Raw genomic sequence first — 23290 nt, 5'->3', positions numbered from 1 at the left:
AAAAGTGAATTTAAGTGCCTGCATGGGCAGCATGAAATTCCTGAGTTTATATAGTGTTGAATCGTAAAGAGTTTGAGCTTAGAGAAGAGTATTGGAACTGACTCGAAAATAGAAATATAATCACTTTTAAGTTTATTTTGAATTACTAACTATCGACGGCATTAATTTATTTGTTTTTTTTACTTTTATTTGTTCATCAGTGTTCTCAATTTTGATGACAGCTTCCATTGTAACTCGATGTTGTCATTAATGGCTTTAAGCTACTTTAGCCATGCATGCCAGACCAAGCAGTTAAATTGAAAAATATCTAAACCTGAATTGTAAGGTAAAATATCAAATATTGTTATAGGTTAATGTAGAACTGTATAAGATATCATTGCAGATGGAATTGTTCTCATGTATTGCAAGAGAGAAGATCGAATGTGTGTTACTGAAATGCATTTTCTAATCATTGATAGATTTATCGTGCACTTCAAATACAGTAACATGGATTTATGCAGACTGAGAGGATTGTTAACCGCTCCTAAGAAAAACAAAAAATCTAGAATGCACTTTTTATTCTCACTTTTCAGTAACTTCTAATAAATTATTGGAGAACAAAAAGCTACAATGTTGAATTGGATTTTGTATTTTTCGCTCTTTTGTTGGGTAGCAATCATTGAATTTGAAAATTAATAATAAAGTTGAACAAAGATCTAATTTAATAATTTGTTATCACTTTAAATGTCGGTTGACAATATCTTTTATAAAATGTATTTAGCTAATTGGATTTTCTTAACATGTTTTAATTAAATATACATTATATTATAATAATAAGATTCTTTAAAGGTAGAATATGTTTGTGATTAAACAAATAAGATTCTAATATGAAAAGGTCATCATAGTCTCTTTGCATAATTTGGATTCCAAACATTTATGATCTAGATGTGAATGAGTTGAATTTCTTATCCCTTGGTCTATTAGCAAACTCTCTCTCCTAAGATTGTGAAAGATGTTCCATTAGAAATATTATTGTTATTGATTCGACTCATAGTCCCCAAAAAGTAGATCTCACTCTAATAGCCCATAATAAATTAAATACATACATTAAAATATGAAAGTTTCTTATTTCATAATAGCGAAAACACTTTTTCACCCGTTCGTATACTAAAGGATCTCACGTGGAAAAGAATATTTTCTGTGCTAATGGATTTGAGTCTATAACCATGGGTATTTTTTCACTCTTTTATATACTAGGGGATTTCATTGGGACGAGAAAATATTTCATACTAATGGATCCGGGTCCATAACCATGGGTTCCAATACCCGAGATCTTGTAGCACTTACCAATGAGGCCCTATCAATCTGCAAAACAATCATAGGCACAAGCTAACACTAGAGTCGCTGAGGAATTAGAGGAAATTGAATTTTGATGTCTTTTGTCAACAACACTTTCAACTGATTTCCTTTATGATCAAAATATATACACACTTGAAAGCAATATCAATCTTTTAAACTTTCGAAAATATCAACCTTCTAAAATTATGAAGAGGCCTTTATCTCACTACTAGTACTAGATATTAATCTATTGTAGGACAGGCACAACAGGTCAGATTATTGTGCATAGCCGCATAATTGATTGGACATATGCATCCGTTCTACTCAAGACTTCTTCAATTACTAGCTTGCAAATTGCATAATTGATTGGACATATGCATCCGTTCTACTAAACATTTCTTCCATTACTGGCTTGCAAATTGCATTCTCATCTTGCCTACAAGTGACACCGCTAAATTTAAACTAGTATTATTTTCTTTATTTTTTGTAGATCAACTACTTGCTTGACTACTCACATAGTGAGAAAATGTTTGGTGAATTGGACTTCTTCAATAGCTACCATTTGCACTTTCTTCTCATGGTTATCCTTCTTGGAAAACTTATGGGCTCCATTATTTTGCAGCCTCTTTTTCTTTTTCATGGTTCTTTCAAATTTTTTAACTTCTTCTTTGTGGTTCTTTAGGAGCCAAATTTATGTCCTTACAATTGTAACATTCAATATATCAAAATAAACACATAAATTAAGCAATGTTCTGAAACCCAGACCAAACCGGCTGGTGGGACCTGTCTGACCGAGTTTCGGAGAGATAGTCGGTTCACTGAGTAATAAAACTCATTTTTAACAATCAAACTGTTTCAGACTGCTATTAGACCGCCTGTACAGTGACAGACCAACGGTCCAACCGGATCGGACATAAAACCGGTCCAATTAAAATAACCCTAAATTAAAACCATTTCTCCCTCATTTAATTTCGATTTCATTTGATATTTTGCAGTTTTCTTGCCGTCGTTGCATTCTTCTTCAGTTCATCTTAATTCTTCAATTCGAACTTTCAGGTTTGATCTTCTTTTTCGTTTCTTTAACCTTCCATTATCCTTCTAAGTTTTTCTTCGGTTCTTTGTCTAATTTCATCTTTGGTTCTTCTTCGTTCATCTTTCTAATGCCAGCTTCATCCTTCATTCATCTTCAATCAGCAATCTTCTCCTCCGTCTGCCTCCAGGCACTGAATGATCTAGTTGTTTTCGGCCTTTCAATCTTCAAACTTCCAAGCTAATGTAACAATCTAAATATTATATAGATTTAAACTTCAAAACTTCATTTTTTCTTTATTGTTTATGTTTGATTGGAGTTGATTATGTTGAGGAGTGTTTTCAGTAGATTATAGGTAGCTATTTACTACAAATAATCACCAAAGCTGGTTTGTTTTCTTATGTAAAAATGTTTTTTGGTGGTTGCTGTTGTAGTTTGTGGGTGTTGCAGATGGGTTTCTGTGTTTAGGTTGCAGAAGGGTGTTTTTTGTGAGCAGGAGTTTTTGGGTGTGTTTTGGTGCTATTGTGATTTGTTTTGGAAAGACATGCTTGGAGCTTTTGTTTTAGCTTGGGTTTTTGCTCTAGCTTTAGTTTTTGCTGGGAACTTTTGTTTCAGCTTGTGTTTAGGTGTTGTTCTAAAAATGCTTCTACTATTTCTTGATTTATATATAAAACTTTTGAAATGGTTAAGAAATCCTTTATCATATAATTAAGAATTAAAATATTATTGAAAAAGATTCTCATGATTACATTAGAGGGTCTATATCAACACAGATTTGTGAATCTTGGGAGTTGTTGACTGTTGAGAGCCACTAGTTAGCCTTAAAAAATTAGACCTAATGGGTACGCACAAGGCAAGGGCACTAAGCTCCATATACATATACTTTCATGTGTTTTAACTTAATTTTAAAAATTAATTTGGTTATCAAAATATCAATGTTCAGTGACATTTGCTTATGTGCACTTTGACAATTTAAAATGAGTTATCTGAATTACGATATGGTTACCCAATTAAAATGAGTTGTAAGTAGTAATTTATGCCATTTTTTTATTCTAACTCTTTGGTTGTATCTTAATTCATTTGTAAGAATTGAGATTGATGATGGGAGTCATGGGAGTTGATTCAATTAAAATTGGGTTCACATCATTTTACTTAGCTGATGGATGGTGGTTTGGTTGATGGATCGATATTTTGTAATTTTGTGTGCTGACCGGTGGATTGATATTATGAAATTTTGCATGCCTTTGAAGTTTGAACCTGAGGATTGACTTTGTAAATTGTAAGTGGTTAAAAAAGGTCAAACTTTGATGTTTTTATTATTGTTACAGGGTTTGTTTTTACAAAATTGTTAATACTGTATCAAATATTACTAGGAAATAGTTACTTCTTTGAAGTGCACTGGTGACTTTGTTCTGACTTGTTCACTAAAGGTGTTCAAAATCGTGTACCCAAACCGAAAAATTCGGTTCAGGCTATAAAGGTTCCCAGTAACCGAACCGATTTGAGGGTGACCTGGTTTTGAACCGAATTGAATTTTTGGTTTGGTTGCTAGGTACCCGATTTTTGAACCAAATTTCCTTCTTATACTAAAGCCAATCTCTAAACTTCACAATCCAAAACATTACAGACTTCAAAAACCAATCCACCTTGTTGATTAAACAAAACAGTCAACCCCAAAAACAAAGAGCAAATTCCACAAACTCTACATTACACCTTCTCCATGAAATTACCACTAACAAAGATACGAATATACTAAAGGATCTCACGTGGAAAAGAAAATTTTTTGTGCTAATGGATTTGAGTCTATAACCATGGGTATTTTTTCACTCTTTTATGTACTAGGGAATTTCACTGAGACGAGAAAATGTTTCATACTAATGGATTCAAGTCCATAACCGTGGGTTCCAATGCCCGAGATCTTGTAGCACTTATCAATGAGGTCCTATCAATCTGCAACACAATCATAGGCACAGGCTGACACTAAAGTTGCTGAGAAATTAGAATTTTGATGTCTTTTGTTAACAACACTATGAACTGATTTCCATTATCATCAACATATATACACACTTGAAAGCAATATCAATCTTTTAAAGTTTCGAAAATATCGACCTTCTAAAATTATGAAGAGGCCTCTATCTCACTACTAGTACTAGATATTAATCTATTGTAGGACAAACACAACAGGTCAGATTACCATGCATAGCCGCATAATTGATTGGACATATGCATCCACTCTACTCAAGACTTCTTCAATTACTAGCTTGCAAATTGCATAATTGATTGGACATATGCATCCGTTCTACTAAACACTTCTTCCATCGCTAGCTTGCAAATTGCATTCTCATCTTGCCTACAAGTGACACCACTAAATTTAAACTAGTTCTTTATTTTTTGCAAATCAACTACTTGCTTGACCACTAACATAGTGAAAAAATGTTTGGTGAATTGGACTTCTTCAATAGCTACCATTTGCACTTTCTTCTCATGGTTATCCTTCTTGGAAAACTTCTGGGCTCCATTATTTTGCAACCTCTTTTTCTTTTTCATGGTTCTTTCGAATTTTTGAACTTCTTCTTTGTGGTTCTTTAGGAGCCAAATTTATGTCCTTGCAGTTGTAACATTCAATATATCAAAATAAAAACAGAAATTAAGCAATGTTTTGAAACCCATACCAAACCGGCTAGTGGGATTGGTCCTACCGGGTTTCGGAGAGATAGTCGGTTCACTGAGTTATAAAACTCATTTTTTATTAGACCGCTTGTACAGTGACAGACCGGCAGTCGAACCGGATCGTACATAAAACCGATCCAATTAAAATAACCCTAAATTAAACCCATTTCTCCCTCATTTAATTTCGATTTCATATGATATTTTGCAGTTTTCCTGCCGTCGTTGCATTCTTCTTCAGTTCATCTTCATTCTTCAATTCGAACTTTCAGGTTTGATCTTCTTCTTCATTTCGTTAACCTTCCATTATTCTTCTAAGTTTTTCTTCGGTTCTTTGTCTAATTTCATCTTTGGTTCTTCTTCGTTCATCTTCCTAATGCTAACTTCATCCTTCATTCATCTTCAATCAGCAATCTTCTCCTCCGTCAACCTCCAGCCACTGAATGATCTAGTTGTTTTCGGCCTTTCAATCTTCAAACTTCAAAGCTAATGTAACAATCTAAATATTATATAGATTTAAACTTCAAAACTTCATTTTTTATTTATTGTTTGTGTTTGATTGGAGTTGATTGTGTTGAGGAGTGTTTTCAGTAGATTATAGGTAGCTATTTACTACAAATAATCACCAAAGCCGGTTTGTTTTCTTATGTAAAAAGGTTTTTTGGTGGTTGCTGCTGTAGTTTGTGGGTGTTGCAGATGGGTTTCTGTGTTTATGTTGCAGAAGGGTGTCTTTGTGAGCAGGAGTTTTTGGGTGTGTTTTGGTGGTGTTGTGATTTTTTGGAAAGGCATGCTAAGAGCTTTTGTTTCAGCTTGGGTTTTTGCTCTAGCTTTAGTTTTTGTTGGGAGCTTTTGTTTTAGCTTGTGTTTAGGTGTTGTTCTAAAACTGCTTCTACTATTTCCTGATTTATATATAAAAGTTTTGAAATGGTTAAGAAAATCCTTTATCATATAATTAAGAGTTAAAATATTATTGAAAAAGATTCTCATGATTAGATTAGAGGGTCTATATCAATACAAATTTGTGAATCTTCGGAGTTGTTGACTATTGAGAGCCACCAGTTAGCCTTAACAAATCAGACCTAATGGGTACGCACAAGGCAAAGGCACTAAGCTCCATATATATATCATGTATTTTAACTTAATTTTAAAAATTAATTTGATCAGTAGGCAATAAACGTATATATCAAAATATCAATGTTTAGTGACATTTGCTTATGTGCACTTTGACAATATTAAAATGAGTTATATGAATTATGATATGGTTACCCAATTAAAATGAGTTGTATGTAGTAATTTATGCCATTTTTTTATTCTAACTCTTTTGTTGTATTTTAATTCATTTGTAGGTATTGAGTTGGATGATGGAACTCATGGGAGTTGATTCAATTAAAATTGGGTTCAAATCATTTTACTTATGGCTAATAGATGGTGGTTTGGTTGATGGATTGATATTTTGTAATTTTGTGTTCTGGTTGGTGGATTGATATTATGAAATTTTGCATGCCTTTGAAGTTTAAGCTTGAGGATTGACTTTTTAAATTGTAAGTGGTTAAAAAGGGTCAAACTTTGATGTTTTTATTATTGTTGCAGGATTTGTTTTTACAAAATTGTTAATATTTTGTGGTTTTTTTTTTTTTTTTGGCTGATGTTAGCATGATTACATCACCGGTTTGACCTGTAGACCCGATCGGTTTAACCTAGTGATGACAATGGATCAGGCCGGGATCGGGTACCCCTTGGCCTAGGCCCAAGCCTGACCTCATGACAAAGGCCCAAGCCCGTCATGGGTATGACAGGTAAAGCCCAAGCTGGACCTGAGGGGCTTTTTGTAACCTCAAGCCTAGTCCAAGCCAGCCCATTTTTATAATGTGAATTTTTAAATATTAATAAATTGTAATTTTTTTTATATTTTTAATTCTAGAAACAATTTTTAAATTTTAATTTATTTTTGAATACTCACCAAATATATAAATAACTCTCCACAGAGTGCATCCATCCATCCATGTAGGGTTTGTGAAAAATGATACATATATGTAGGATAATCTTGTAATTAAATATATATAGTATAAGGGTAATTTAATATAATTAATACTAAAATTTTCGAGCCGGGCCTGAAAACAGGTTGGGCCTTAAACCCAGGCCCAAGCCCAACCCCGCGAACATCGACAATGAGCTTCTCTTTTTTCATACCTGAAACAAAATATGAACAAAACAACTGTATCAAATATTGCTAGGAAACAGTTACTTCTTTGAAGTGCAATGGTGACTTTGTTTTGATGTTCACTAAAAGTGTTCAAAACCGCATACCCGAACTGGAAATTCGGTTCAACCTATAAAGGTTCCTAGTAACTGAACTGGTTTAAGGGTGACCCAGTTTTGAACCGAACTGAATTTTCGGTTTGGTTCCCGGGTACCCAGTTTTTTAACTGAATTTCCGTCTTATACTTAAGCCGGTCTCTAAACTTCACAATCCAAAACATTGTAGACTTCAAAAACTAATCAACCTTGTTGATTAAACAAAACAATCAACCCAAAAAACAAAGAGCAAATTCCACAAACTCTACCTTACAGCTTCTCCATGAAATTACCACTAACAAAGATACATAAAAAAATCAAACCAAAACACCAACTAGGTAATTCAAAAAATTGACGAATGAAATGAACCAAACCTCAGCACCAGTTTTCGCAACAATCTCAACAACTTGAATGAGCTGGCTAGGAGGAATAGGTCCTGCGGATTTGGCACCAATTTTAGTATACTCTTTCCGATAAGAAGTCTTAGACAACATAGCCTTTGTACAAAGTTTTCTCCTCGATTTTGTACTCAAAAGTGAAACTTTTTTATAGCCAGATGAGGACTTGTCACAGGGTCTGAGAAATGGACACTAGTTTGAGTGATTGAAAGGAAGCAATGATCTGAGTATGTGAGAAAATTTCAGAGGAATGTTTGAGAAGGAAATTAGAAACCTGCCCATCTCAATTGGAAGCAAATGAAAGAGTTAAAGGAGTTACTTGTTCCATACACAATTTTTATTTCAATTTTAATTTTAGGCAAAAAATAGTCAGTTTTTTGCACAGTTGAACCGGTACCCGAACCGAAAACCAGGGTTTCTTTCTATTATAACCTGAACCCAAACCAAATATCCGAGTACCCAGTTTTTTCGGTTTGGTTTGGGTTTGGCTACAGGGTATTTTTTAACACCCCTACTGTTCACGCTCCAAGAACTGACCATAGCTCTACTAGCAACAGAAAGGGAGAGGCTCAAGTCGAGTTCAAAACTGCGTATCCAGCCAAAATAGCAGCCATACTTGTAAGCATGATCATCAAAACTTATGGCAAAAGTCACACCAAACAAAGTTAAAATAAATCTATCATTGATTGTTTAGCTAATCCACTCCAATCATGGCAAACTGAGATATGTAGCAGAGAAGTCCAGTTATAAGGTGAAAGAAAATTTAGAACTAAATTTTGTAATGAGAATAAAATCCATGCATGGAAAACAATTTACCTATTGAAAATAAGAATTGACTTTTGGACTTGCGCTTGCGTAAGAGAATTTTCAATACTCAAATTGTTTCATGAAATGCATTGACCATCCACCTCTATGCACGGAATGTGAGCAACCATGTGCCAACATGCTCCTTTCCCCTTTGAGCATTGTTGGCTCAAAAGAGGACATCCCATGATATGGAGTTTTCCTAGTGAAGCAGGGAGGCTCTTCCAGGGGAAGAACCGAAGCTTAGGGCAATTAGCAATCTCAAACTTTTCAAGCAAGGTGAGATCTTTGAGTCCCACTGTAACACTCAACATTGAGGTACATGATTTAAATTATGTTGTATAGCCCTTAGTTAAATTTTGTTAGAATTATTTTAAGAGAGTATGAAGAAAATACCTTAAACTTGCATTAAAGGTAAAATAGTCTTTTCACTCAAAACTAATTGATTTTGTGGGGAGTGAAAAAAGATAGAAAATCATAGAGAATACAATAAAAGTGAAGGCATTTTGGTAATTGACTAAGGGACAAAGATGGAATTTCTTTCTAAGGGACAAAGATGAAATTTCTATATGCACACAAAATCCTCAAGAACTTAATGCGTCAGGCGCTTTTTAAAGTCGGGTCATTAAAAGAGATGAAGATGTTGTTCTGATCCTCTTATACCGTGTTGCTCATTGTAGTTTGCATTATTTTGTGCCACAAATACAATTCGATCTATATTGACAATTAGTCCTATGTTTCTTATATAAACAAAACAAAAAAAGATCCAAACGATCACTGAGCCTTGCATTATCACTTGATAAAGTCTTCACACTTCACAAGTCAAAGTGAACATTCAAACAAGTGTTTGACCAATTTTTCAAAGTAGCATCAACAATCACCTGCAATTGACGACAACATTTACAAGCTTTTTGGCAGATTTAGAACTTGCCATATGGCACTCGTTTACCAAACAAAAACCAAACAGTTAACTTTATCTTGACACTACATTTTAAGGGCCCATTGTAATTAAATAAGAAAATATATACAATTATCAAAGCATTGCTTCATTGGCCCACCTACAAGAACACAGAGCACTCCATTGAATATGATTTCCAAAGTTTGAAATAGATTGCCATGATATCCCACTATTGGTCCACACTAATGCATACCAAAAACTTCACCAGCAATAAAAGTGAATTTAAGTGCTGCCCTCTGGGCAGCATGAATTCCTATTTTATATAGTGTTGATCGTAAAGGTTTGACTTAGAGAAGATATTGGACCACTGAACTCGAAAATAAATATAATCCTTTTTAAGTTTATTTTGAATTACTAACTTCGACCGGCATTAAGATTATTTTTGTCTTTTTATCTTACATTTATTTGTTCATACAGTTGTTCTCAATTTTGACTACCGCTTCCATTGTAACTCGTATTGATCATTAATGGCCTTAGCTACTTTAGCCATTCATGCCAGACAAGCAGTTAAATTGAAAAATATCTAAACTTGAATTCTTCAGCAAAATATCAATTTGTTTATGCTTATGTAGAACTGTATAAGAATCATCTTGCAGATGGACATCGTTCTCATGTATTTGCAAGAGAGAAGATCGTAATTGTTTACTGTTACGCATTTTTTCTGATCATTGATAGATTTATCTGCACCTTCAAATACAATAACATGATTTTTGCCATAGAGGATTGTTAACCGTTCCTAAGATAGACTTAAAAAAAAACAAAAAAATCTGAATACAATTACTTGATGTTTTCACTTTTAATAATTATTGGAGAAAGAACAAACGTCGTATGTGATCAGAGTTTTTATTTTTTCGCTCTTTTGTTGGGTAGCATCCATTGAATTTGAAAATATAATAAATGACCAAGATCTAATTTAAAACTAAGTTGGTAGCACTTTAACATGTCGGTTGACATATATCGTTTTATTAAAATGTATTTAACTAATTTGGATTTAGCTTACCTATTTTTTAAATACCTACAGTTAACTATATCAATAAGATTCTTTAAAGGTATGAATATGTTATTGTGTTAACAAATAGATCTAAAATTACAGAGGTCATTCATAGTCTCCTTGCATACCCCTAGTGTAACATGAGATTGATTTCTTATCCCTTAGTCTTTAAGCCAACGATCCTCTTTTCGGATTGTACATATGTTCCATAGAAATATTAAATTGTTTATTGCTCGGTACTCATGGTCCCCAAAAGTGGATTCCCACCTAATATCCCATAATAAATTAATATATGAGTTTTTAATTCCACATAAGGAACAACCTTTTCACCTTTTCAACTACGGATCTCACGTGGAAACGAAAATTTTTGTGCTAATGGTTTGAGTCTATAACCATGGTATTTTTCATCTTTATGTACTATGGGGAATTTCACTGAGACGAGAAAATGTTTCATACTAATGGATTCAGTCCATAACCGTGGTTCCAATGCCCAGATCTTGTAGCACCTTATCAATGAGGTCCTTCAATACTGCAACACAATCATAGCACAGGCTGACACTAAAGTTGCTGAGAATTAGAATTTGATTCTTTTGTTAACACACCTATGAACTGATTTCCATTATCATCAACATATATACCACTTGAAAGCAATATCAATCTTTTAAAGTTTCGAAATATCGACCTTAAAATTATGAAGAGGCCTCTATCTCACTACTGTACTAGATATTAATCTATGTAGGACAAACCACAAGGTCAGATTACCATGCATAGCCGCATATGATTGACTATGCATCCACTCTACTCAGACTTCTTCAATTACTAGCTTGCAAATTGCATATTGATTGGACATATGCATCCGTTCTACTAAACACTTCTTCCTCGCTAGCTTGCAAATTGGCATTCTCATCTTGCCTACAAGTGACACCACTAATTTACTAGTTCTTTATTTTTTGCAAATCACTACTTGCTGACCACTAACATATGAAAAATGTTTGGTGAATTGGACTTCTTCAATAGCTACATTTGCACTCTTTTCTCATGGTTATCCTTCTTGGAAAACTTCTGGGCTCCATTATTTTGAGCTTCTTTTCTTTTTCATAGTTCTTTCGAATTTTGAGCTTCTTCTTCTGGTTCTTTAGGAGCCAAATTTATGTCCTTAACATTGTAACATTCTATATCAAAATAAACACAGAAATTAAGCAATGTTCTAAAACCGGGACCGAACAACAATTGGATCGGTCCGACTGGTTTTGGAGAGATAGCCGGTTCACTAAGTATAAAACTCGTTTTTAGCAATCAAATCGTTTGACTGCTATTGACCGCCTGTACGGTGACAGACCAACGGTCCAACGAATCGGACATAAACCTGTCCAATTAAAATAACCCTAAATTAAACCCATTTCCTCCTCATTTAATATTTCGATTTCATCTAATTTGCAGTTTTCCTAGCCATTGCATATCTTCTTCAGTTCATCTTCTTCTTCGATTTGAACTTTCGGTTTGATCTTCTTCGTCGTTTTGTTACCTTCCATTGTTTTTCTATGTGAAAGGCTTTTTGGTGGTTGCTGTTGTAGTTGTGGTGTTGCAGATGGGATTTTGTGGTTTATGCTGCGAAGGGTGTTTTCGTGAGCAAGAGTTTTTTGGTGTGTTTGGTGCTGTTGTGATTTTTTTGGAAAAGGCATGCTGGGAGCTTTTGTTTCAGCTGGGTTTTTGCTCTAGCTTTAGTATTTGCTGGTAGCTTTTGTTTCAGCTTGGTTTAGGTACTGTTCTAAAAATGCTTCTACTAGTTGTAATCTTCAGAGTTGTTGACTGTTGAGAGCCACCAGTTAGCCTTAACAAATCAGACCTAATGGGTACGTACAAGTATATATATATATATATTATATATATATATAATATAACATATATATCAAATATCAATGTTCAGTGACATTTGCTTATGTGCCTTTGACAATATTAAAAGGTTATTGAATTATGATATGGTTACCCAATTAAAATGAGTGTATGTAGTAATTTATGCATTTTTTATTCTAACTCTTTTGTTGTATTTTAATCATTTGTAGGTATTGAGTTGGATGATGGAACTCATGGGAGTTGATTCAATTAAAATGGGGTTCAAATCATTTTACTTATGGCAATAGATGGTGGTTTGGTTGATGGATTGATATTTTGTATTTTGTGTTGGTTGGTGGATTGATTATGAATTTGCATGCCTTTGAAGTTAAGCTTGAGGATTGACTTTTTAATGTGTGGTTAAAAAGGTCAAACTTTGATGTTTTTATTATTTGTTGCAGGATTTGTTTTTACAATTGTTAATATTTTGTGGTTTTTTTTTTTTTGTTTTTGTGTTTTTTCTTTCAGAAAATGTGATGGCCTTGTTAGATTCAGATGATATTTATACTGGTTTCTTGATTATAGATGTCATTTTCAATCCAGAATGCTAGGTAACAATTTCAACTTAAAGACTGATTATTTTTTTAAGTTACCAAAAGTTATGGAAGTTGTAGCTTTATTGTTCTGCGGGCACACTCTTCCTCACTCTGCTCATTGTTTTGCAATTTTGTCAACCATCACTTTCTTGATAAGATGGACTAGTGAATGTAGTTAACAAACTTTTCATTGCAGAATATTCAACTGTCCTTGCATTGCATTTCAAATTTAATTGGATTAGTGCTAATGATTGTGAAATTTTTGTTTCTTCTGGCTTGCTACTGTATCAGGGGCAATGCTAGCCCCCTCCCTCAACCCTTTGATCACCCCATTACTATTTGGGAGGTGATCCAGTGATTGAGGTGCCGGGGGTTAACGTACCCCCCCAACATTTACCTATGCACATATGATTGTGAAACTTTCCAATTGAGTGCAAGATGATGTTCTCATGGACTAGAAAAAGATCAAATAGGTCTTTCTTTACCTTTGTTTTTCTTTTTGGTAGAAATAACATGTCAGCCAAATGCAAATTTGGTAGAAAGATTGAAAGAGAATTGAAAAGTGAGATGAGAATCTTGTCTATGGACCCGTTTCTATCCATACTAGATATTAGAGCTTGGTTATTTGACCATGGTTCAAGGGTTTTAACATAGCATTTCACTATTTATATGACAGAGACATGAGGTTGCACATGAAGTTGGGAATATTCAGAGTTTGTAAAGGTACTTAAACATTTAATTATTTGCTTTAGCTTGGTTGAAATTGTTTGTACAGTTCAATATAATGCACCGGGCTTATCTAATACATGATTATTTGTTCAATTTAGTTTATCAGATTTGATATTAGATTGTCCTGCAAGTTTCTCTAGACTGATTACAAAGGACCGTTAACTTTTCTCTTTGACAATTAGATCATCCAGTATGAATTATTTGCATAAAGTTAGTGTTGAAAAGAAGCTTATTAAATTGTGAAAGATAGGTCGACCAATCCATCAAAGAATTATACGGTCTGGGGAGCTTTTAAAAGTGGGTCCATTACAAAGAGAATGAAAGATGTTGTTCTGAATCTTTTATAACAGTTGTGCTCATTTGTAGTTTGATTAGATTTTGACCAAATACAATTCTTATATCGACAATTAGTCCTATACTTCTTATAAAACAAAAAACAAAAACAAGAGCCAAATGTATCACTTAGCCTTGACCATCAGTCATTGTTAAAGTCTCATCACGTTAATAAGTCAAAGTGAACTTGAGCAAACCTCTTGCATCCGAGTCAACATTTTCAACGAGTGGTCGAATTGTTGAAGACAGAAGATGTTCTTTAACCGATGAGATGATTGAAGTGATAACGTGTTTACGAGATTGGACTCATGCAGTAAGAAGCCTACAACAGCACCCTAAAGATCTCGAACTACTCAAACTCTTTAGGATTATAGATTTGAATGATTTAAATATTGTTGACGATGAGGATGAATAATTTAATAAAAAAAATTATTTAATTGTTTATTTGTGAAGCCTGAATATGTGAAATGTGAAAATTACATTTATGTTAAAATTAACTATTAATTAATTTATTATATTTTTAAATTAATTAAACTTTTAAAAACTTACTAATCTATCCCTGAAAAATACTAAAAACCTCTTACAAAAGTTCATTTCGCCTCTAAAATATATAAAAAGACCAAGGGGAAAATAAATTTTCTAGGCTCATAGGGACTGGTCTGGGTCCTAAAATTGCTCATGAACCTGAGACCGGTCCTAGGCCCATGAGCGACCGGTCTCAAATGGGACCAGTCCTAAACGGGCTGAGGCCCAAGCCTGCTTGAGACTGATCCTTGACCACCTCTAAATTAAAAACTACCGTGTAAACAGTTTAAAGTACTTATCTTTTTAATTAAATTAATGAAAATTTATCAATTATCAAAGCATGCTTCATTGGCCCACCTGCATATGGGCATGTATAACAATAAGAACAAGACATCCCATGAATATGAGTTCCAAAGTTTGAAAATTAGATTGCATGAGCATGGTCCCATGTATTGTTATAGGTTAATGTAAAACTGTATAAGATATCATTGCAGATGGAATCGTTCTCAGGTATTGCATAGAGAAGATCGAATGTGTGTTACTGTAATGCATTTTCTGATCATTGATAGATTTATCATGCACTTCAAATACAATAACATGGATTTATGCAGACTGAAAGGATTGTTAACCGTTCCTAAGAAAAAAATATATCTAGAATACAATAACATGTACTTTTTATTCTCACTTTTCAGTAGCTTCTAATAAATTATTGGAGAACGAAAAGCTACAATGTTGAATTGGATTTTGTTTTTTTCGCTCTTTTGTTGGGTAGCAATCATTGAATTTGAAAATTAATAATAAAGTTGAACAACGATCTAATTTCACTAATTGGTTATCACTTTAAATGTCGGTGGACAATATCTTTTATACAATGTATTTAACTAATTGGATTTTCTTAACATATTTTAATTAAATATACATTACATTATAATAACAGTAATACTATATTTACTGACCAAATACCGATTTTTATATACCGACTCAACTACCTAACAACTCAAATCTCAAAATTTAACTCAGAGTCAGTATCCCAAATCGGTCGCTGGGTCGGTAAGCCTAGCATTACTGTTATAATAATAAGATTCTTTAAAGGTAGAATATGTTTGTGATTAAACAAATAAGATTCTAATCTCCTTGCATAATTTGGATTCAAAACATTTATGATCTAGATATGAATGAGTTGAATTTCGAATTTCTTATCCCTTGACCTATTAGCAAACCGTCTCTTCTAGGATTGTGAAAGATATTCCATTAGAAATATTGTTGTTATTGCTTCGACTCATAGTTCCCAAAAAGTGTATCCCACTTTAATAGGCCATAATAAATTAAATACATGCATTAAAAGTTGAAAGCTTCTTATTCCACAATAACGAAAACACTTTTTCACTCGTTTATATACTATAGGATTTTATGTGGAAAAGAAAAATTTTCATGCTAATGGATTTGAGTCTATAACCATGGGTGTTTTTTCACTCTTTTATATACTAGGGAATTTCACTAAGACAAAAAAATGTTCCATACTAATGGATTCGGGTCCATAACCATGGGTTCCAATGCATGAGATCTTGTAACACTTACCAATGAGGCCCTATCAATCTGCAACACAATCATAGTCACAAGCTGACACTAGAGTTGTTGAGGAATTAGAGGACATTGAATTTTGATGTCTTTTGTCAACAACACTTTGAACTTATTTCCATTATCATCAACATATATACAAACTTGAAAGCAATATCAATCTTTTAAAGTTCCGAAAATATCGACCTTCTAAAATTATGAAGAGGACTCTATCTCAGCAAACTGAGATATGTAGCAGAGAAGTCCAGTTATAAGGAGAAAGAATAGTTATAGCTAAATTTAGTATTGAGAATAAAATCCGTGCATGGAAAACAATTTACCTATTGAAAATAAGGATTGACTTTTGGACTTGCACTTGCCTAAGAGAATTTTCAATACTCAAACTGTTTCATGAAATGCATTGACTTTCCACCTGTATAAACGGAATGTGAGCTACCATGTGCCAACATGCTCCTTTCCCCTTTGAGCATTGTTGGCTCAAAAGAGGATAGCGCGTGATACGGAGTTTCCCCAGTGAAGTAGGGAGGCTCTTCCCGGGAAAGGACCAAAGCTTAGGGCAATTAGCAATCTCAAACTTTTCAAGCAAGGTGAGATCTTTGAGTCCCACAGATACGATTCTCAGATTCTCAAGTCCTCCAATCCAAGAAACAAGAGTTCCTGGAAGCAAATATTCACTATCTGGAAAGGATGTTATATCATGAGAACATACACCACAAATGGTGAAATCTCTAAGAGAGGCCAATCCTTGCAGTTTCCACTCAGATCCAAGGGATCAGGTAAGCTTGTCAAGGTGAGAGATGGACAACCAACAATCTCCAAGTTTTAAAGTTGTGGCATGCAGTTGCTGTTACAATTTTGATTAATTAGCTTAGGTAGAGACAATAGATTTGTACAATAATGGATTTTCAACCTTTTAAGAGTAGGTAACTTACCTACTAGTAAGGATTCAAGAGAAGGACAATTTTCAATCTCCAAGTGTTCAAGGAGACATTTGTAGCTTGTCATCACCTCATCAATCAATAGCTTCAGATCTGGAAAATCTTTTAGTACAAGATGTCTTAACATGGTTAGGAAATCCATATGCAGAAATAACTCAAGCTTTGGGCATGAGACGACATGCAAAACTATAATGGACCTAAGGCCTTGCAGTGGATATGGCATCTTTTCAAGGTTATTACAATTGAAGACAAGTTGGAAACATCCTTTAGTCAATGAATGCTCGATAGAAGCAATGTTTGGTGGTTCAAAACCGTGCGTTCACAATGATGTCAGTTTAGAGCAATTAGAAACTACCACGATTTTAGGTCCTCTATGACACCACACAAATACTTCCCGCAAGCATGTAAGCTCTGAGATATTACTTATTTTTAGACTGGTTAAAGAGGAGAGATCAACCAAGCTCCTCAGCATTGCCTTATTGCATCCAACAATGTTTAGTTCAAGAAATGATGGAAGGCTTATAAGTGAACATTCCAACTTCGAACACTTACAAACAGTAAGCTTCACAGGGGAGGGAATTCGGCTGGGTAATTTCTCAATCAACGTTGGACAATGTCGTAAGGTAAGGTGATAGAGATGTGGAAACATTTCTTAAATTCCTTCATTAAATCGAGCTGGAAAACACCAATTCTCCCATTGCAACATATTATATTCTTAAACTGTAGAATTTCCAATGAAGGAAAAGGCTAAACTAAACCCTTTGCATAAAACTGGAAATCCACTGTTTTTACACCATCCATGCCTTCGATATACAACTCTTTCAGTGAAGGTAGTCTCCCAAGTGATTGAATTGACAAGCTTTTTCAACAATTATATAAGTTTAAGCAAACCATACTAGTGAATAAAGGATCCCCCATCCAAGATGGAAAATCTGTATCACCGTAATGTAAAATTTTAACCTTTTTGAGTCCTCTATCAGGTTGTAGGAAGTTGAGGATATGCATTTCATCTTGTCCATGTCGTGAATTATTGAAGTTGTCGCTCCATTACATAGCTAATTCATCAAGGCCATGCTTCTCCTCTAGATTGGCAACCCTTGCATCTGTTACATCCACGACATTGTGCAATCCAAAAATGAAAAGCTCCCCTTCAAGATTTGACAAGGTTTTTAATTCTCTAAGGCTGAGTTGATTTTTTTCACCCACAACAAATTTGGGCAACACTCGGAGGCTTGTCAAATTACATATCCTTGATGGCATCTCTTGTAAACAGTTCGTATTTCTAATATCAAGATAATACAAGTTCATTGGATTGTTGATCCCTGGAGGCAACTTCCTTAGTTCTGTACAACCACATAATCACAATGTCTGTAAGTTGACAAGATTACTTACTGATGCAGGTAAGAAATAAATTTTAGAGTGAGACATCTTAAGGTAACGTAAATGCTTCAAATCACCAATGGAATCTGGCAGCTGCCTAACACAATAGCCGCTCAAACTTAAGGACTTTAAGTATCTTAATTTTGGCAACATATCATGAAGGAAAGTGTTACTTAAGTAGCAAGATGCAACCCAATCTGATGTATGAACTGGCAGTGCTATGAATGTTCTTAAAGACTTCATCTTGTAGCAGACCTTAAATCTTTGAGGGGCTTCATATGTATTACGAGTGAATGTCACATGACGAGTTTTTTGAAGAAGTGTATCCAACTCATCGTTATCGAACTTACCATTTAAATTATACTATAATTTCTCTGCAAAATGTTTAGCCAAATCATTTATAAGGTCATGCATGACAAACCGCATTTTGTTGCTACTTGATTGTTCAAAAAATGGCCTTGCTAGTAATTCATTAAAATAATAGCATCCCACATCTTCTTGTTTCTTTCCTTGTTGGTGTTGAAGAAAACCTTCAACCATCCATAACAAAATCAACTAATCCTTCTCAAATTCATAATCTTTTTTGGAAAAATTGAGCAACAAACAAACATTTCTTCAAATAAGAAGGAAGATGATAGTAGCTCAACCTCAAAGCTGGAAAAATACCACTTCTATCATCTGGAAAATCCCACATCTTCCTAGTCGATACAGTTTCCCAATCATTGGGATCCAATTTGCTCCACCGCTAAAGGCAGACCTTTACACTTTCTCACTACATCCTCACTCATTTAGATTTCTACTTCCCAATGCATGTTTTACAAACAAAGAAAAATAACCGACATCAGACAATGCCTTTAGATGATAAGTGGGAACAGTACCCATAATTGATGCAACATCTTCATTATGAGTTGTAACAATTATTCTAATATCACATGTTGTAAAGGGTCTTCTTAAAATATCTCATTCTTCATAATTCTCATTCCAAACGTCATCTAACACAAGTAGAAACTTTTTCCCAGAAAAAATCTCTTTCAATTTCACTTGAAGCAACTTCAAGTCATTTCCATCATAAGTCTCACAAGTAAAATTGTTTTTGTTATCTTCACAAGGTTGAATTCTTCAGACACACAAACCCAAACTTTGAAATGGAAATATTCCAAAACTCTATCATCATTGTAGCTGAGAAAGAGTTATCTTACCAATACCACCCATTCCAACAATGGGGATCATACAAACACCATCACCACCAACATTTTCATTCTCAAACAACAATTCGACAATTGCCTCTTTATCATTTTCTTTACCGTAAACACAAGATTTATTAGCCAAAGAAGTCGACTGCGTTCTTTCTTTAATCAAATTAACCTTTCTTGGAACAACATTAACTTGCAATTGAGATTATCTTTTTCTTTCAGTACTTCTTGAAATTTTACAGTTATCTTTCTTAACTCAGAACCCATATTGAAACAAGAATGGTTGATTAAATTCCTCACCTTGGCTTTGATGGCCGGATTTTTTTTCCTCAAAGCTTCAGTGGAAAACTTATCCAATACGTCTTCCAAATTGTAGGTTAAATCTTTGAGGTCGTCCAGCCAGATTTGCACCATGCTATCAGACAACTGCTTCTCTTCGGCATCATCAAGCAGAGGCTAGATATTATTATCTTTTCACACCTTTGGAGCTCAACATGAACCCTTTCTCAGCGAGCAAACTCGAGCAAATCAGAGGAGGTTAATCTTTCAGATAGGAGATTGAAAGTGGCAGAAAGCAAAGCTTCACTAGCTATGTCCGGCATCCTCTCAATCGATGGGATTTTGGGTTTGAATTTCATTAGAAAAGACGAGGTTAATCTTTCAAAGGGGAGATTGAAAGTGGCAGAACGCAAAGCTTCACTAGCTAAGTCAACCATGGTTCGATTTCTTGATTCTAAGAAACATCTATTTTGTCAAAAAATATAACTAAATGTAATGGTTGTCTTTTTAAACTTACCAGAATGCAACAAGTTCAACATCCCATTTGCAGTCAACTGGTGAAATTTTGTTTTGAAACAACTCGGCGACATATTTTAATAGCTCTACTAAATAGCAAATTTGTTGTGTTTGTTTCAACCCTACCCAAAATACATATTTGTTTCAATATTCTCAAAATCTAATCATATTCTATTCAACTCAAAACATTTATATTTTTTAACTCCCTAGGTTTGTTAATTTAATTAAACAACCCCAATTATAAAAGTTTATAAATTGACAAAAACACTTTCACCCACCCACATATTCTCGACAGTTGGCCACCACCGTCAAAAGGTGGTCAGAATCTACCAAAATGACGCATGACTGGCTGGATCTGGTCATCATGTCCTAGGTTCAAGTCAGTAGGGTTGGTACATATATGAATATAGAGTAAACGACATATACTCACCCAAGGTTTTAGCAAAATGGCAAGTTTCCACCCTGGTTTCATAAATTCCATATTCCCACCCCTTACTTGGTCATACGAATGAGGTATTTTAAAGTGCCTTTCTTTTTCTTAAATTTTTTCTAGTTAATTATTTTTCACTTAGAATTATGACAGAAAATGTGAATCAAATTAAGCCTTCACTGGTGATCCAAATGAGGTACTTTATGCAATACTTTTTTTTTCTTCAAATTTTCAATTATATGTATGTCAATCCTGTTACCTTAGTGGTTTCATACCTTGTGGTTTAGCATCAATCACCCGGGTTCAAGTTTTAACACCCTCAAAAAAAGGATTAAAAAAAAAAAGAAAAAAAGAAATAGAGGGGAAGATGATGGAGGAGAAGCTAATTGGATCAAAAAGAGGTATTTTAAATTACCTCCTTTTTTTTTATTATGGTATTTTAAGAGAATATGTATTAATTATATCTTTTAACATTTTTTTGTTTCCGCATTAATATTTTTTCCATTTTTTTTTTTTATATGATGCTGAGGGTGAGGATTGATATACATTATTGACAACCTAGTTGTAACTTCCTTTTTTTTTTTTTTTTTTAAATTAAGGAAAAATAATAATGATAATAGTTAATCAATGAAATATGTTTTTAGGTTTACAAATATGTTATATTATCATACATGAGATAAGAATATCAAATAATTTCTCAAATTTCTTTTTAACTCTCTAATATCCTTACCAAATTGTGAGGAATTAATTGCAAGAAAAGGGGTAAAGACAATAATCGAGAAACCTAGAGGGCAAGTCCCTTGAGCATTGGCTCCATCCATCGCCTTGGGCATCAGAACTGATGTTGTGTTTAATTGTTCGTGTTTGTCACAACAAAATGTTTCTCATGTAAATAATCGCGGTGTCAATATCATCACTCTTATTCAAATCCTTAATTATCAGGCGTAATACATTATGAACGACTTAATAGATACATTATAAGAATTAACAAGGGAATGTACAATGACAATAAAGTTTAAAGTTAGTGCACGTCCCCTAAGCTTCAGCTCCATGTCTCTTGGCAAGCTGCAATGCAAGATTGTGTCTCACAAGCATTTATAGGATTCAATATATCCCCACACATTTTAGCATCCATCATACGTAGCTCGTTACCTACAAGAATTACAAAGTGCATAATGAGATTAGTTCCTTGATCAAAGGATTATGACATTATTTAAAACAAAATTATTTGAGATTAAAAATTAATCTACTTGTAGTGGTAAAGAGAACAAGGAAAAGAATGACAGAGGTTGAGAAGCTTTTCATCTTTGCTCTTGTACAAAAGATTAAGCGAATCCTATGTATATATAAGGGAGATTTAGATATGAGTGAGGTTTAGTTGTTACTTGTTTGTGGCCATGGATGACATATAAAGCAATTATTGTAATTAAAGTCATTAATACAAAACACAAAACCATATCTGGTACTATAAATAACAAAATGTATTTTTCCTAATGAGTAAACAACTTTTTCCCACCCAAATAATACCTTAATGACAGTTATCTAGCCACAGAATATTAAAATACTACTTTATTACCTAAATATATATTTCGTTTCCGGTTCCGGCATCGTTGCGACCCTATACCACCACCATTCTCTTCCCTGATCATCACTCACCAAAACCCCTCAAACCCTACTCTTGCCGACCTTACCAATTATCGAAAATCAAGCGATTAGGGTTTGCACAGTCGCCCCTCCCAAGTAAAATTCCAATCACTCCCAATCACCAAAATCCAACCTTCCACCACCAAAAGATTTATTAGAGTCTCCTCTTTAAAAGCCCCAATAGCTTGGACCAAGTTTGCTTTTTGTTCGCCGCTAAAATATAAATTTGAGTAGTAAAGTGGTATTTTAAAGTCTGTAGGTGGAAAAGTGTTATTAAGCCATTATTTGGGTGAGAAAATATCGTTAACTCTTTCTTAATACATTCATCTTATTATTTTCTCATATGTATTGGGATAGAACACTTTTTGCACCCTTCACTATTTTAATTATCCAAAATCTTCATTCATTTTTTTCCTTTTTTCTAGATCAGTGTTAATGGTAATTCATGCTTTTTCTAATTTAGAGAAAATATTAAGTGGAAAAATGAGATATAAAATGAATGCATTATTACATATCATTTTCTTTTTGTTTCATAACAGGCTCGTAAGCTGTCAAAACATGAAGCTCCTTTGGTATGATTGCTCAAGGATCAAAGTTAGATATTCATGAAGTATTATCGATCATATTAAGAGAGGATCAGAGTTCCACAAGGATTGTAGCTAGAAAACATTAACCATACTACATCTTTTTTTTTAACCTTTTTGTGTTTTAACATTTATATGTTTTTCCATTTTTTTCTATGAATGAATAGTGATGGTGAGAATTGATATACATTTTTGACAAGTTAGTTGTAACTTTTTTTTTTTAATCACGGAAAAATAACAATTATAGTAGTTAATTAAAGAAATAAGTTTTT

Source organism: Pistacia vera, unplaced genomic scaffold (genome assembly GCF_008641045.1).
Source record: "Pistacia vera cultivar Batoury unplaced genomic scaffold, PisVer_v2 Contig217, whole genome shotgun sequence".
Lineage (NCBI taxonomy): Eukaryota > Viridiplantae > Streptophyta > Magnoliopsida > Sapindales > Anacardiaceae > Pistacia > Pistacia vera.
Note: the sequence above shows the minus strand (reverse complement) of the source record.